Below are 15,486 nucleotides of genomic sequence, written 5' to 3' on the forward strand. Positions count from 1 at the left end.
TATCCGTCAGAGCAATTCGCCGTGGGGAGCGCCGGTACTCTTCGTGAAGAAGAAGGATGGCTTGTTGAGGCTTTGCGTAAATTACCGCGAGCTCAACAAAGTCACGATCAAGAACAAGTATCCGCTCCCGAGGATTGATGATTTATTTGATCAGCTGCTGGGTGCCCAGTTCTTTTCGAAGATTGACTTACGTTCCGGTTATCATCAGATTCGGGTGGACATTCTGAAGATGACTTTTAGGACGCGTTATGGTCATTTCGAGTTTCAGGTCATGTCCTTCGGATTGACCAATGCGCGTGCAGTGTTTATGCAATTGATGAACGAGGTCTTCCACCCTTATCTCGATCAGTTTGTTGTAGTCTTCATCGATGACATTCTGATCTATTCGAGGACCCGTGAAGAGCACGAGCAGCATTTGGAGGTTACTTTACAAACCCTCCGCGCACACCAGATATATGCGAAGCTGTAGAAGTGCGAGTTTTGGCAGGAGGAGGTGAAGTTCCTCGGTCATGTGGTGACGAGGGAGGGTGTCGCAGTGGACCCCTCGAAGGTTGAGGCAGTGCGTCAGTGGGGCCAGCCCATGACTGCGTCCGAGATCTGTAGTTTCCTTGGTTTAGCGGGCTATTACTGGCATTTCGTTGAGGGCTTCTCTCGTATTGTAGCCCCACTGACCAAGTTGACTCGGAAGGGCATGGAGTTTATTTGGAACGACGCCTGCGAGCAAGCATTTATGGAGTTGAAGGACCACCTCACGTCCTCTCTTGTCCTCACTCTTCCCTCTGGGAGTGATGGATTTATTGTATTTACCGATGCCTCGCATATTGGTTTGGGTGCTATTCTGATGCAGTACGGGAGACTAGTGGCCTTCGCGTCTCATTAGCTCAAGGTCCATGAGCTGAACTACCCCACGCATGATTTGGAGCTGGCTGTAGTTGTCTTCACACTAAAGGTGTGGGGCACTATCTTTATGGGGTTAGGTTCGAGTTCTTCTCCAACCACAAGAGCTTGAAATACCTCTTCTCGCAATCTGAGTTGAACATGAGATAGAGGCGCTGGATGGAGCTCCTAAAGGACTATGACTTTGATCTTCAGTACCACCCGGGCAAGGCGAACGTGGTGGCCGATGCCCCCAGCCGTCAGCCACGAGGCCTGGTGGCGCATATGATGATTCAAGTGTGGCGGATGCTAGAGGATATAGCAGAGTATGATTTTGAGTTCGGCTTGCAGTCTTCTATCGTGCAGTTATTGAGTCTGTTGATTCAACCCTCTCTTGTCGCAAGGGTGATAAAGCTCAGCAGGCTGATGAGTCGTTGCAGCGTTATATGGCAGAGGCAGCATCTGAGGGTCAGGTAGATTGGTACAGATGGTGGACTTCGCTTCAAGGCCGATTATGTGTCCCAGATATTCCTGAGTTACGCAGAGATCTTATGACCAAGGCACATCGATCGTGTTTTTCTATCCATCCTGGCTCGATGAAGATGTACCGTGACATGAGGCGACAGTATTTTTGGCGGGGATGAAGCTCCAGATCGCCAATTTTGTAACCGAGTGTGACACATGCCAACGTGTCAAGGCCGATCATCAGAGATCCCCTGGTCTATTGCAGCCGTTAAGTGTCCCGATGTGGAAGTGGGAGCACGTGTCAACATATTTCATTATAGGCTTGCCGAGGACTCAGCGCGGTCATGACGCCATTTGGGTCGTCATTGATCGTCTGACGAAGTCGGCACTTTTTCTTCCGATTCGTGCGACTTGGCCTTTGGATCGGCTTGTGAAGTTACTCGTCGAGGAGACTGTGAGATTGCATGGCGTTCCAGTCTCGATCTTTTATGACCGAGACTCGAGGTTCACGTCTCAGTTTTGGGGGAGCTTCCAGAGAGCGATGAAGACTGATTTACAGCTCAGCACCGCGTACCATCCACAAACTGATGGCTAGACCAAGAGGGTCAACTAGATCCTTGAGGATATGCTTCGAGCCTGCGCGATTGATTTCTCGGGTAGCTGGGACAAGCACCTGTGATTGGCTGAGTTCTCATACAATAATAGCTATCAGGCGACCATCAGCATAGCTCCTTTTAAGGCACTATATGACAGAACATGCAGATCACCGAGTTGTTGGACCGAGGTTGGAGAGCACCGTCTCCTAGGTCCCGAGCTTGTGTAGGAGATGTCAGAGGCTATCGATATCATCAGGTAGAGGATGTGCACATCTCAGAGTCGGCAGAAGAGTTTTTTCCATCGCTGGCATTGTCCCTTGGAGTTTGTTATAGGGGACCATGTGTATCTCATGGTCTCACCTATGAAGGGCGTAGTTCGATTTGGAGCAAAGGGCAAGCTTGCCTTGAGATTTATAAGACCTTTTGAGGTCACTAGGCATGTTGTCGCTATGGCCTATCGGCTTGCCTAGCCATCTCAGTTGTCTGACATCCATAACATTTTCTATATCTCTATGTTGAGAAAATGTGGGTGGACATTCTGTTATAGATCGGCCGTTAGAGGTTCGAGATGACACTTCTTTTATTGAGCGGCCGATTCGCATCCTTGATCGAAAGGAGCAGTCCTCCGGACCAAGGTCATTCCGTTGGTGAAGGTTCAGTGGGTCATCATTCTGTCGAGGAGGCTTCTTGGGAGTGCGAGGCTGAGATTCGAAAGCGTTATCCCCATCTCTTTGATGATTGATCATGTGTTGTATTTTGTATATTATCTCTGATTTCATATAGTGATGTTATGTTCCTTCTCCCTCATGAGTTATGTCTAGTTGCGATGATTGTGTAAATTTTGAGGACGAAATTTTCATTAGGAGGGGAGAGCTGTAAGCCCCGTATCCTAGATCGTACCGTTCCGTCAACTTCCACGGTCTTTCCAGTCGAATTCCGGCAACCTTCGACCCTTAATCGGTATTTGCGCTTGACCCTGAGTTACACGCCGTCAACCCGAGTCGATCCAACCCAAGACTTGTACCCTTACGACCGCACCGTCGCCGTGGTTACAATGCCGCGTCTCGCGCGCCGATCTGATACTCTGGCTAGGAGATGTAGGCCAGCGTTCGATGCAGGGAAAACACTGCGCTTGTGAATTTCGAGAGAATCTCTACAATATGTCACATCAATCAATCAATCAATCAATCCTATCATGTCAAGTACACCATCACCTCTCACCCATCCCCAAGCAACCCCAAAGTCAAAAAGAGTTCTTACACACCCATGCCTTTCTTACACCAAGCAACCACAAAAGTCAAAAAGGCCTTACACACCCATCCCTCTCTCTCCCATCCATCACTCTATCACATCTCTCTCTTTACAACTCTCTCTCTCTCTCTCTCTCTCTCTCTTTACAACTCTCTCTCTCTTTTCAAACTTACTCCCAAGTAAAGAGAGGTGCTCACGTCTAAGCCCTTCCCAAGAAAGAAAGTGATTTTTGTGGCCCACTTACCACCCTAAGAACCATCATCCTAGCCATTCAAACCTCATCACCCTCCATCAAAGTGAAGCACAAGGAGACCGACTTTCCAACGGACCAAGAAGATCAACAGTGGGTGCTGTTATAGGCTAGTTTTTTTTCATGTTTTCATGATGGGCCAAGTGAGGCATACTGATCGATGGTACGGATCTCACTTTGGACCCTAAGATGTGGCTAATGGCTCACCTTGATTATCAATATCATTCTATAATGGGGCCATTCTCCATGGACCCCATCATGACGTTTACTTTCTAGTTTGAAAAGGGGTCATCTAGACCTTCTATTTCGGTGGTGAAAGGAATCCTCACCGTTGATCTTTGATTGATGGGCCCACATGTATTGGGACCCACTTGATGTATGATTTATTGTAAGGGAGGGCTCATAATGGCGGAGCCCTCCATCATGCGTGCCCCACTCTCTCTTTCTCACTCTCTCTCCCTCTCTTTTTCATTTTTTCTTTTCTTATGTTAATATGGTCATGTGGCCCATCAGGATGGACCCCACCATGAGGCAGGTATTTTATCCAAGCCATTTATAAGTGGGGCCCACTTTAAATGTGTTGTACCCACACCATCCATCATTTGGTGGCCCACCTAAGCAGGGCCCACCTCAATGCTTGCGCAATGCCCAACCGTCCAGCATCCAGGGACGCTGGACAAAAGGGAAAACATAAATATTAGCTTGTTTCCAAGCTTATGGGGTGGCCCACTCATATAGGCCCCACCTTGATGTATGTATTCAATCCACGCCGTCCATTCCTTTCCCAAGCTCATTTTAGGCGTTGAGCCGAAAGATGGGGCCAATCCGACTTTCGGGCGGGCCATAGCATAGCAAACAGTGGGTTTACCGTTGAAATATCCCCCTGTCGTTTCTATACCCCAAAATATATTGAATATTGGGCTTGTTTGGCTTGTCTTGAGATATGGGAAGCAATGGCGGGGTTGGATTCTTCCAACGCGGGCCCCACAGGTGAAATACCTCAGGAAAATAAAAAAATAATAATAAATAAATATCAAGCAGCAGCCAACGCTGCTGCTGTTAGAGGCACAGGCAGCGCCTGCTGCGTGCGACGGGCGGACAGGCAGCAGACCCACGGCCCCAACCGTGGGCCCCACCATGATGTGGGTTGGGCGATCCACACTGTGCATCTGGTGGGCCTCCTTTTGGCGGTGGGCCCCTGAAAATTAGCCTCATACAACATTCAGGTGGCCCACGTCACAGTAAACAGTGGTGAATTGAACATTTTCCATTGAAACCCTTTTTGTGTGACGCAGAGGTTTTGGATCTTTATGAAATTTGTTTCCTCTTCATCAGGGTCTACGTGACCTCATCAACAGCTTGGGTGGGCCCCACGTGGGACCAATGATGTATGTGTTTCCATCCCCCCCCCCCCCCGGACGCTGAATGCTATTTAATATAATATTAACGTATTATATTATATTATTTTAATATATGATATAATATATTACATATTATATTATAATTATATATATAATTTCATGCATGAGCTGTTGAGGGTGGGCCGTACGTGGGACCCACCTCTGCCCCTTTTTGTGCAGCAGCTATGGAGCTGCTCGTCTTGGTAGCAGCAAGCCCAGGCCCTACATGATGTATGTGTCTTATCTACACTGTCCATGGTTTAAATGGTGGGGCCACCATGATGCATGTGTTGCATCCATGCCATCCAACCATTTATGAGATCTTCTTTTGGCATGGGAAAATGGGTGTGATCCAAAGTTCAAGTAGCCCCCACCATTTAAATAGGTGGACCGTGACATCCGCCGTTCAAACTCCTAAGGGCCACAAGTAGTTTCCAGTTAAGTTGATATTTATTTTCACTTCAACTATCTCCATGTTAACTTATGAATAGGTCGGATCTCAAATACCTAAGGGTGGGCCCGATTGATATACATTTGGCCCACTTGGACAGCCCATTTCGACTCGGCCCATTTAATTCGGCCCACCTTAATATATATGAGGCCGATTAGACCCATCTTGATATAGTTATGGCCCATCCATTAAGGCCCACCTGATATACATAAGGCCAATGTTATGCGACCCATTTGTTGTATCTAAGGCCCATGGGTCGAGGCCCAATTGGATGTATACAAGTCCATTACAATGTGTGACTCTACCATGGTTTGTGTAATGATGTTTATGACGGCCGTGCCTTGGGAACAATGTTAGTTTGATGTCCACATTGTAAGAATATTGTTGGTTAAATGTCGGCATTATAATTCTCCCTAGGGCTCATTATTAGGCCCACACTTGTAGGCCGTCTAGGCCCATCTTCGTTATGAACAACATGTATCACCATATAACATGTTTAGTATAGTTCCACGATTCATGACCATATGCATCATATGTATGCTTGATATGAGAAGTGATTGATCATAGCATATGCCTTCGGGCAGGTTGTTTAGGGGCTCCCGGTTAGGCGGTGTTGTCCTACATGAGTGCACGATACGCGTAGGATTGCTGCATGACTGATAGTGTGATTCATGCACTTCGTATTGTGTGACATGGTTACTGTACGCCCTAGCGACATCAGGGCTGTAGCCTCCACAAGCGTACTGTGGTTGGTAAGATTGGATACTGAAAATATTGATCTACATGAGGTGCTATAGATATCCCTGGGTGAAAGTTCCTAAACCCTTATGGTACCAAGAGGTTGCTCCAACGTCTAGACCGAGTGGGTGCAGGAGCGTCAAGTGCTGATTACCAGAAGGCCGCGTTTTCCACTTGTCGTGGTAGGTTGGAAGGGGGTGCGGCCTTACCCGCCCGAGTAGAGGGGGCAAAGATAGGTTGAGTTTGACCAGCTCGAGGAATGGGTCCGCTATCGACGAGCCGAGCCCGATATTAGCAGGTGGATAGTGCGGTCTCTTCCACTCACCTTATTGCGCGCGATGGGGCGGCAATCTGGTTGGAGTGTACTAGACCCCGGTGATATTCCAGAGTTGAGATATATTGATATATGGACTTAGATGAGGATTCGCATGCTTGAGTTACATTTCACACCGTATGGCCCTAGTATGGCCGACATCATTCATGCCTTGCACCGCATGGCCTTGGTACAGCTAATAACATTCATGGATTCATCAGCATATTCTGCATTACTCTGATACTGCATAATTGTATTACTACCTTACGCACACACTTACACCACCCTCTAAGCTTTTCATAAGCTTATGCACAACCGTTGCGTGCAGGTGACGTTGGACCGCAGCAGCGCTGAGGAAGGAGCGCATGGCAGATTATCTTGGAGCTTTTTGTCCATGATCATTATATTTCCCTTTATGCTCATTGTACTTGTAAATTTTTTTATCATAGTGAAAATGTGATGGAGTTTTTGGTTGTTATTTGTGGGTTATACCTTTGGTTATGCTCATTACAAATCAAACTGATGTTGAAAATCCTCCTCGTAGCATCTCAGGATCGGAACCTGGCGAATGGGTGCTGGGAGATGAGAATGGGGTACTACGGAGGCTGTCGGCGATGGATTCAGCAAACAGAAATTTTGTGAGCCCGGTTTCCGAGTTTGGGCGTGACAGAGGACATATCCATACCTCTAATTGATCTTGTTTATTAAGATTAACCTCCTAGTCTAACAGAGGTATATTTAGGTTTATTGCTTTCATATATGTTGTGTTTAAGATAGTTTGTTTTTCGCTGTTTCGGATAGTTTGCTTTTTGTTGGTTTAATTCTTGTGCTAACCCATCTTCACACTGAGACCATTGTAAAAGCCTCAAAACTCCTTCTTCAGGTATTACCTTTCCATCACTTCCGTTTTTCTTTTCATTGCCTCTTTTGCATTAATGCTTATTTCTTTTACATTGAGGACAATGTAGATTTTTTGGTTGTGGATGGGGGATTAGGTAAACTAATTAGTGTTTTCTCAGTTTTGAGCAAATTTTTTAAAAATTCTCAATGTTTCAAGTTGAAATCTGTTTGGGAAGCGATAAATTGTGTACTTAAAAATGCTTTGAGTATGAGAAGATAGAGATTGAATTTTAGATTGATGGGGTTTGATCAACTAAGTTATCTATCACCTAAGTTCTTGCACTCAATTGATTAGGAGGAAGTTTGAATATCATGTTAATCTAAATCATAAGACACATTCAATTTGTCTTCTATAAGACATCCTAGAATTTCTAATTGTTAGTATGTGAATCATCGATAGATGGTTAGAATCAAGTCTGGAGAATTTTATCCACCTTAAAAGAAGAAAAGAACTAGTTAAAAGACAGGAGATTGACAAAGAGGTCATGGAAAAGAATGAAAAAAATGAAATATCTGGACAAGAATGCAAAAAAAAATAAAAATGAATGAATAAAAATTGACCGTCGATATAAAATCAAAAACTGAAAAAAGAAAGAGAAGGGGATAAGTTCGGAATTAGTACTTGAGTTTCAAACCAATTTTGAAGTGATAAGCATGACTAACATGATGAACTAATAGTATTCATACAGAAAGTAAGTTGATTTTCACTGAGCACATTGAAAAACTTGATATGCGAATTATGCTCGATTTAATGAACAAAGAATTTATTTGATTGGTTTCTTATGTGATTCGACTCTAGGTTTTCAAAATCCCACTTTCGTATCTTAATTCTACTCATTTATTCTTGAGGGTACAAAAGATTATTTTCTAAAAAGAGATTGTGGACATTGAGCATTGAGGTTTATTTCAAACATACTTTACTCGGGACTAGTAAAATACTGGTTGGGGATTCTGTTGAGGGTCAAATATTGCGTATTATCCACCATTTATATGTTAGTTTTGTGAACATGATACTGCTTAATGTCTTATTTTACTCATGTTTGTGTTGCAAGGTGAATTTAAGAGCTTTGATTGGAAAAGATGCTAAAAGCATGGATTTGATGGTCAAATATCACCAAGGCAAAGAATGGATCTTAGGAGACAAAGATTGAAGATTTCAAGGTCCTAAGATTAAAGAAAACCAAGTAAATAAGGAAAAAAATCAAAAGAACAAGTGCAGAATTCACATTAACTGTGTCATCAATCACCATTTGATGACATCGAAGTTACCATTCGATGACATCAAATTTATGAATGAAAATTGAGTTGGTTGCTGGACAAATTGAAGACATTTTTCGATGACTCGATCACCTGTTCGATGACTCGAAGCTTTGCTCAATGGCATCGAAGCCATGTTTGATGACATCGAATTTTATGTGAATTTTCGGCATAACTCGTTGGACATATTGGGCACAATGTTTGATTACTCGAAGTCATCCTCGATGATATCGAAGACATGTTCGATGATATTGAAGGTCTCTTCGATGACATCGAATTTATTGTAGAAATTGAATTAACTCTCTGGACTATTTTAGACACATTATCGATTCCTCGAACACCTTGTCAATGACAACGAAGGTATGTTCGATGACACAGAATATTACGCAGTCCAGACGAAGTTACACAATGGGGAAAAGTATGGGTTCAAGCACCTTCGATGACATCGAAGGTAGTTCGATGTCATCGAACGAATTGCGTGAAGTTACGCAGAGTGCGTAAATTTGAGGCTGTTTCTGGAATCGGAAGGTCGGTTTGAAGCATGAAGCACCTCAACTGTAAATAGGAGACCCCAGGGCATCCATGGGGATCAATCTAGGGTTTGAAGGAGCGAAGCACAAGGGTGGAGATCCGTCACCAAGCGTTTTTCTTCCTTTCTTCCTTAATTTTTCATGCTTTTTTCTAGGGTTTTAGATCCAATTATGTCTTTAGTTGGCTAAACCTCTTAGTTAGGGCTAAGAGGTGAAGCTTGTAGCATGATGAGATGTTTTTATTACTTTGATTCATGTTTATATTGAACTTACTTTGATTTTAGTTTGAAGTTTAAGGAATACTTTTAGTTTTTAATGGTTTTGTTGTGACTCAAATTACAATAGATCTATAATAGCTTTGAGTACTTTCTTTTCATGCTTTGAAATTATGAAAGTAGGAAATTCTGTTGTTCACCATCATCCCTTGGGCATGGTTGGATGATAGAATCCCTTCTAATCTTCATGATTCTCTTATGATTGATTGTGAGAATTGGTATATCCTATTGTTTACCATTGTCTCTAGGGCAAGGCTAAGTGATGGAATCACTTCCAATCGTCATAACTCTCATCCATTGAGAATTAGGTCAATTAAATTTCAGGTTTGGTTTTATTGATACATCTTTCAACTGGATAAGATAGGATTTTGATTCTAGCTGTGTCTTTGAATCAAGCATAATATCTCCCTAATTGCTACAAGTGGATCCTTAGAAACCTTAGTTCCTACCTTTGAATTCTTAAATTTCTAATTAAACACTTCACAATTACTCCCTTTAATTTCATATTTAGATTTACATATTCTTCTAATTTTGATTCTAGTTACTTTCAGAATACACACGAGATTAGTCCTTGTGGATTCGACCTCGATCTCACCGAGATTATTACTGCAAAAGAATCTACATCATCATTTGTAGGACCGTTAACACCGTGGGCCAAGAAACAATTAAAGGATCTCATATCGAAGGTGCGAGATATTCGTTGCCATGCAATTTCTCGTGATGAATACTATTCGTGGGAGACTGCAATGATATTGTCAAGCTCAATGAGCTTTCTTGTACATGCGTCGAGTTTGACATAAAAGGGTTCCCTTGTTTTCATGTTCTTTCAACACATACAAACTATAATCTTCATAATTGTATATGACGAGAAATTACCAAATCACGTATGAAGATTCTGTGTACCTAGTACGTGACAAGAGCCAATAGAAAATATCACCTAAATTCACGGAGTATTGTGCGACAATTAAGCCCCCATGATAGAGGAGGTCAACTAGAAGACCGAAAAAGGCACGAATTCTTTCCCGGGGAGAGGAACGAAAAACGGTGAAATGTAGAAGATGCAAACCAATAGGGCATAATTGTCAGAGTTGCAAATTTTCAATACCCCTAGAATAATGTAATTTGTAATATATTTTTTGTAATGTGACAGTGAATGATATAAATTGAAGATGTTTATTGCATTTTTTAAAATTGCAAATTTATTACTATTATGATTCATGTGTTTGAAAGAATAATAATAATCATGAAAATGTATACTGACCCTGATTATGATTGAAATGAATATGGTCAATTCACTCAGTTATTCGTCAGCTCACATACAATTTATATGCCTCTTCCATATCCATCACAACTCCAAATTGGCTTAATACATGATTGGCACGAGTTCAAAGTTAATAAGCATGAGTTATTAATATAGTGCAAATCTCCACTTTGAGCAGTCTCAATTCAATTTTCAAAATAGTAAAGCCTGGTCAAATTTATTTGAAGCTCAGTGAATTTCATGTGAGGATCAGTGAATTTCAAGTTGGGCTCGGTCAATTTCAAGTTTGGCTCGGTTAATTTCATGTGAAACTCAGTGAATTTCATGTTAAGCTCAGTGAATTTCAAGTTTGGCTCGGTCAATTTCAAGTTATGCTCCGTTAATTTCATGTGAAGCTCGGTGAATTTCATGTTAAGCTTGGTGAATTTTATGTTTGGCTCTGTCAATTTCAAGTTTTGCTTAGTCAATTCCATGTTAGGCTCGGTGAATTTCATGTTTGGCTCAGTCAATTTCAACTCCGACTTGATGCCTATCTGTCCAACCTTAAAACAGTCGTATGTTGCAAACCGAAATAAGTTTTTCAACATATCATATATGATTTTGGGATAGGAGAAGCTGATTTAACCAACCAACCTAGCAGATTTGTGAGATTCCATCAGATCAATGGTCAAAAGCCCATTTTATTTTTGTTTTTACTATAAATATTAAGATTTAGTTTGATTAGGCTGCCCCAGCATTCTTCTCAACTCAAACTTGAAAACTTTAAACCCATGTAGTTAATCACTATAGAAGATGTTAATATTGTGAATTTCATGTTCAGTTCGGTGAATTTCATGTTAGGCTCATTGAATTTCACGTTAGGCTCGTTGAATTTCATGTTCGGCTCATTCAATTTTATGTTAAGCTTGTTGAATTTCATGTCCGGCTCATTCAATTTTATGTTAAGCTCATTGAATTTCACGTTAGGCTTGCTTAATTTCACGTTAGGCTCGTTGAATTTCACGTTAGGCTTGTTGAATTTTATGTTACGCTCGTTAAATTTTACGTTAGGCTCGTTGAATTTGACCACGAAGTGACTGAAATTTACCGCGGAGTGATTGAAATTGACCGTGAAGTAAGTGAAATTGACCAAGGAGTGAGTGAAATTCATCGCGAGGTGAGTGAACTTGACCAAGTGAAATTCACCGCGAAGTGAGTGAATTTGACCGCGAATTGATTGAAATTCACCGCGAAGTGAGTGAACTTGACCGTGAAGTGATTCAAATTCACCGTGAAGTGAATGAAGTTCACCGCGAAGTGAGTGAACTTAACCGCGAAGTGAGTGAAATTGACTGCGAAGTGAGTGAAATTCACCGCGAAGTGAGTAAAATTGAACGAGAAAGGTGTGAACTTCACCGCGAAGTAAGTGAACTTAACCGCAAAGTGTGAAATTGATCATGAAGTGAGTGAACTTGATCGCGAAGTGAGTGAAATTCACCATGAAGTGAGTGAAATTAACTACAAAGTGAGTGAAATTTACCGCGAAGTGAGTAAACTTGAATGTGAAGTGAGTGAAATTCATTGCGAATTGAGTGAACTTGACCGCAAAGTGAGTGAAATTCACCGCGAAGTGAGTGAACTTGACTGAGAAGTGTGTGAAATAGACCAAGAAGTGAGTGAACTTGACCAGGAAGTGAGCGAAATTCACCGAGCTTAACTTGAAATTGACCGAGCTAAACTTGAAATTGACCAAGCTTCAAATGAAATTCACCGAGCTTCACATGAAATTGATGTTTTCCTCGTTGAATTTCATGTTAGCCTTACTCAATTTTCTTTAAGGCTTGTTGAATTTCATGTAGCTAGGTGGTCAGGTAGCAACACGAGGTCGACCGGGTCCAGTCAAGGTCGACCCCGACTAGTTGCATGTCCAACCTTAAAACAGTTGTATGTTGCAAACCGGAATGAGTTTTTCGACATATAATATATGATTTTGGGGTAGGAGAAGATAATTAAGCCAATCGACCTATCGATGCCTGAAAGTCCATTTTATTTTCGTTTTTACTATAAATATTAATTTTTTTTCAATTAGGCTGCCCCGATATTCTTCTCAACTCAAACTTGAAAACTTTAAAGAAACTAAATGCAGCGATTCACACGATGCATGGGCATGAGGATGTGAATAATGGGTTCAAAGTTTTCAAGTTTGAGTTGAAAGAGGGGATCCAATGTAAACCAAAGTAATTTAATAATACTCATAAACGCAAGAGATGCCAAGGAGAAGGTAATTAGTCTCAGGTTTACCTCGCTCAATCTCATGTTTGCCTTGCTCAATCTCATGTTTGCCTCGTTGAATTTCATGTTAGGCTCACTCAATTTCATGGTAGGCTTGGTCAATTTCATCTTCGGCTTGTTGTATTTCAAGTTAGGCTCGGTTAATTTCAAGTTAGGCTCAGTGAATTGCATGTTAGGCTCAGTCAATTTCAAATTAAGCTCAGTCAATTATTTCAAGTTAGGCTCGGTGAATTTCATGTTAGGCTCAGTGAATTTCATGGTAGGCTCATTCAATTTCACCTTAGGCTCGGTGAATTTCAAGTTAGACTTGGTGAATTTCAAGTTAGGCTCGGTAAATTGCATGTTAGGCTCGGTCAATTTCAAGTTAGGCTCGACGATTTGCATGTTAGGATCGGTCAATTTCAAGTTAAGCTCGGTCAATTTCATGGTAGGCTCGTTCATTTTCATGTTAGGCTCGGTTAATTTCATGTTCGGCTTGGTGAATTTCAAGTTAGGCTCAATTAATTTCAAGTTAGGCTCGGTTAATTTCATGTTCGGCTTGGTGAATTTCAAGTTAGGCTCAGTGAATTTCACTCACTTCGCGGTCAAATTCAATGAGCCTAACGTGAAATTCAACGAGCCTAACGTGAAATTCAATGAGCCTAACATGAAATTCAACCGTATCAGAACCCTTACATTACTTTTATTAACCTCTTGAATTATTGTTAATCTTAAAGGATGACCATCACTATGAGTAGGGCGTTGACCCTCTCCAACCGTATAGATGATGTATGTGACGTATAGGTCAAAGATCTAAAAGACTAGTTCCCGATAGAAGATTTTACTGAATAGAATAAGAAAATAGTTTCTGGTTTATTTTATTTATACTTCCACTACGTAACTTAGACATTGTAATAAGCTCCCATTGTGAGAGCATTAGACAATTTATTTAATCATGAAATGATAAATACAATTAATTTTATTCTTATGAATAATTGCCATTACAAATGTAACTGGATGTGAGCTAGATGAGAGGAAACTCAAGGTGAGACCTTGAGATATCCTTTTACATTATTAACACTCGATTTTCTCGGGCACGAGTACAAACTCTGGCCGTGAAAATTCAGGATATTACAAGAAGTCGTTAGAAAAGAAAAAGATAAGAGGGATAAGAGAGATTCAGTGGTTTTCTCTCTCATATTTAAAATATGAAACTTAAATTTAATTTTAAAGTACTATTATTTATTTAAAAAATTATGGTCATTACAATTACTTCTACATGCAACAAAGTATTATTATATAATTGGGTAATATGCACGTGTTATATGTTTTGGGCAATGATAAGTTGAATTTTAAGGAGCCTTTACATGGTACATTACTTTAAATAAGCTACTTATGCCATAAGTAGCTTATCTTGGCTTCTACTTAATCAACAGATAAGCATGTTGGTAAACAACATACTTATCATCCGGAAAGTGAAAAAACACATTTGGTTTCCAACATCATTAGCAATTATCTTGAAAGTCTAGTTGGTCTCCCTTATATCTACCGTCTATCATTTGAGGCCAATCTTTGATGTGGATTGTTAATTGTCTAGGCCCCACCTTTGATGTGGGTAATCCATCATGCAAGGTCCACTTTAGTTATGGGTCATTCATCATTAGGGGCTGATCTTTAATGTCCATAGTTCATTAGGTAGGGCCTACCTTTGATGATAGTTATCCATCATGTGGGGCCCACCATCTAGTTATCCATCATGTGGGGCCCACCATCAAATTTTATTATCCATTATGTGAGGCCCATATTCAATATCCACTGCCTATCATGTGGAGCCCACCTTTGATGGGGATCATCCATCATGTGGGCCCACCTCTTATTTGGGTCGTCCATCATGCGATACCCACCTTGGATATGGGCCACTCATCATTAGGCCTACCTTTGATGTGAAATCTCCATTGGGGTCCACCTTGATGTGGATTGTCCACAATGCGGGGCCCACCATTATTAATTGCTCATCACATGGAACCCACCTTTGATGTTGGTTGCCCGTCATGTAAGATTCACCTTCAATGTATGTGGCCCATCATGCAGGGCTTGTCTTGGATGTGGGACATTCATCGTTAGGGGTGGACCTTTGATGTGGATCATCCATCATGTGGGGGCCACTAGATTATGTACTCATTTATTGGATGATTTTACAATCTCATAAACTTAAAAGGGGTATATGGCCATAGAAAGCATATTCCTTTTAAGTAATTTCCTAAGTTGCCGTGTCACCAATGAAAACCAAGAAATTAAATTATTTTTGAAAGTTGAAAAAAAAAAAATTTACTTATTTTTAAAATGTTACTTATTAAATTTAATAACTAAATTAAGTTATTTAAGAAAAGTAACTTGTTACCTCACATAGGTTAAAAAAGATACTTATTTGCTAGTATCCAAATAGGCCGTTAGTGGCTTGAAAATAAATGTACTAAGAACATTCAAGTGGGAAATGGCAATTTTATCCCTCTTTATTATTATTATTATTTTGGGGCTTGAGTGGGTCGGTTTTGACCTCTAGGATCGGGCTTGGGCCAATTGGGCTATTCTCATGCTGGGTTTGGGCCCTGGCCCTAAAGTATGGGACTGGTATCAGTCGAAGCCTCGCCCAGCCCATTGCCGCCTCCATTT

The sequence above is a fragment of the Magnolia sinica genome, chromosome 10 (assembly GCF_029962835.1).
Source record: "Magnolia sinica isolate HGM2019 chromosome 10, MsV1, whole genome shotgun sequence".
NCBI lineage: Eukaryota > Viridiplantae > Streptophyta > Magnoliopsida > Magnoliales > Magnoliaceae > Magnolia > Magnolia sinica.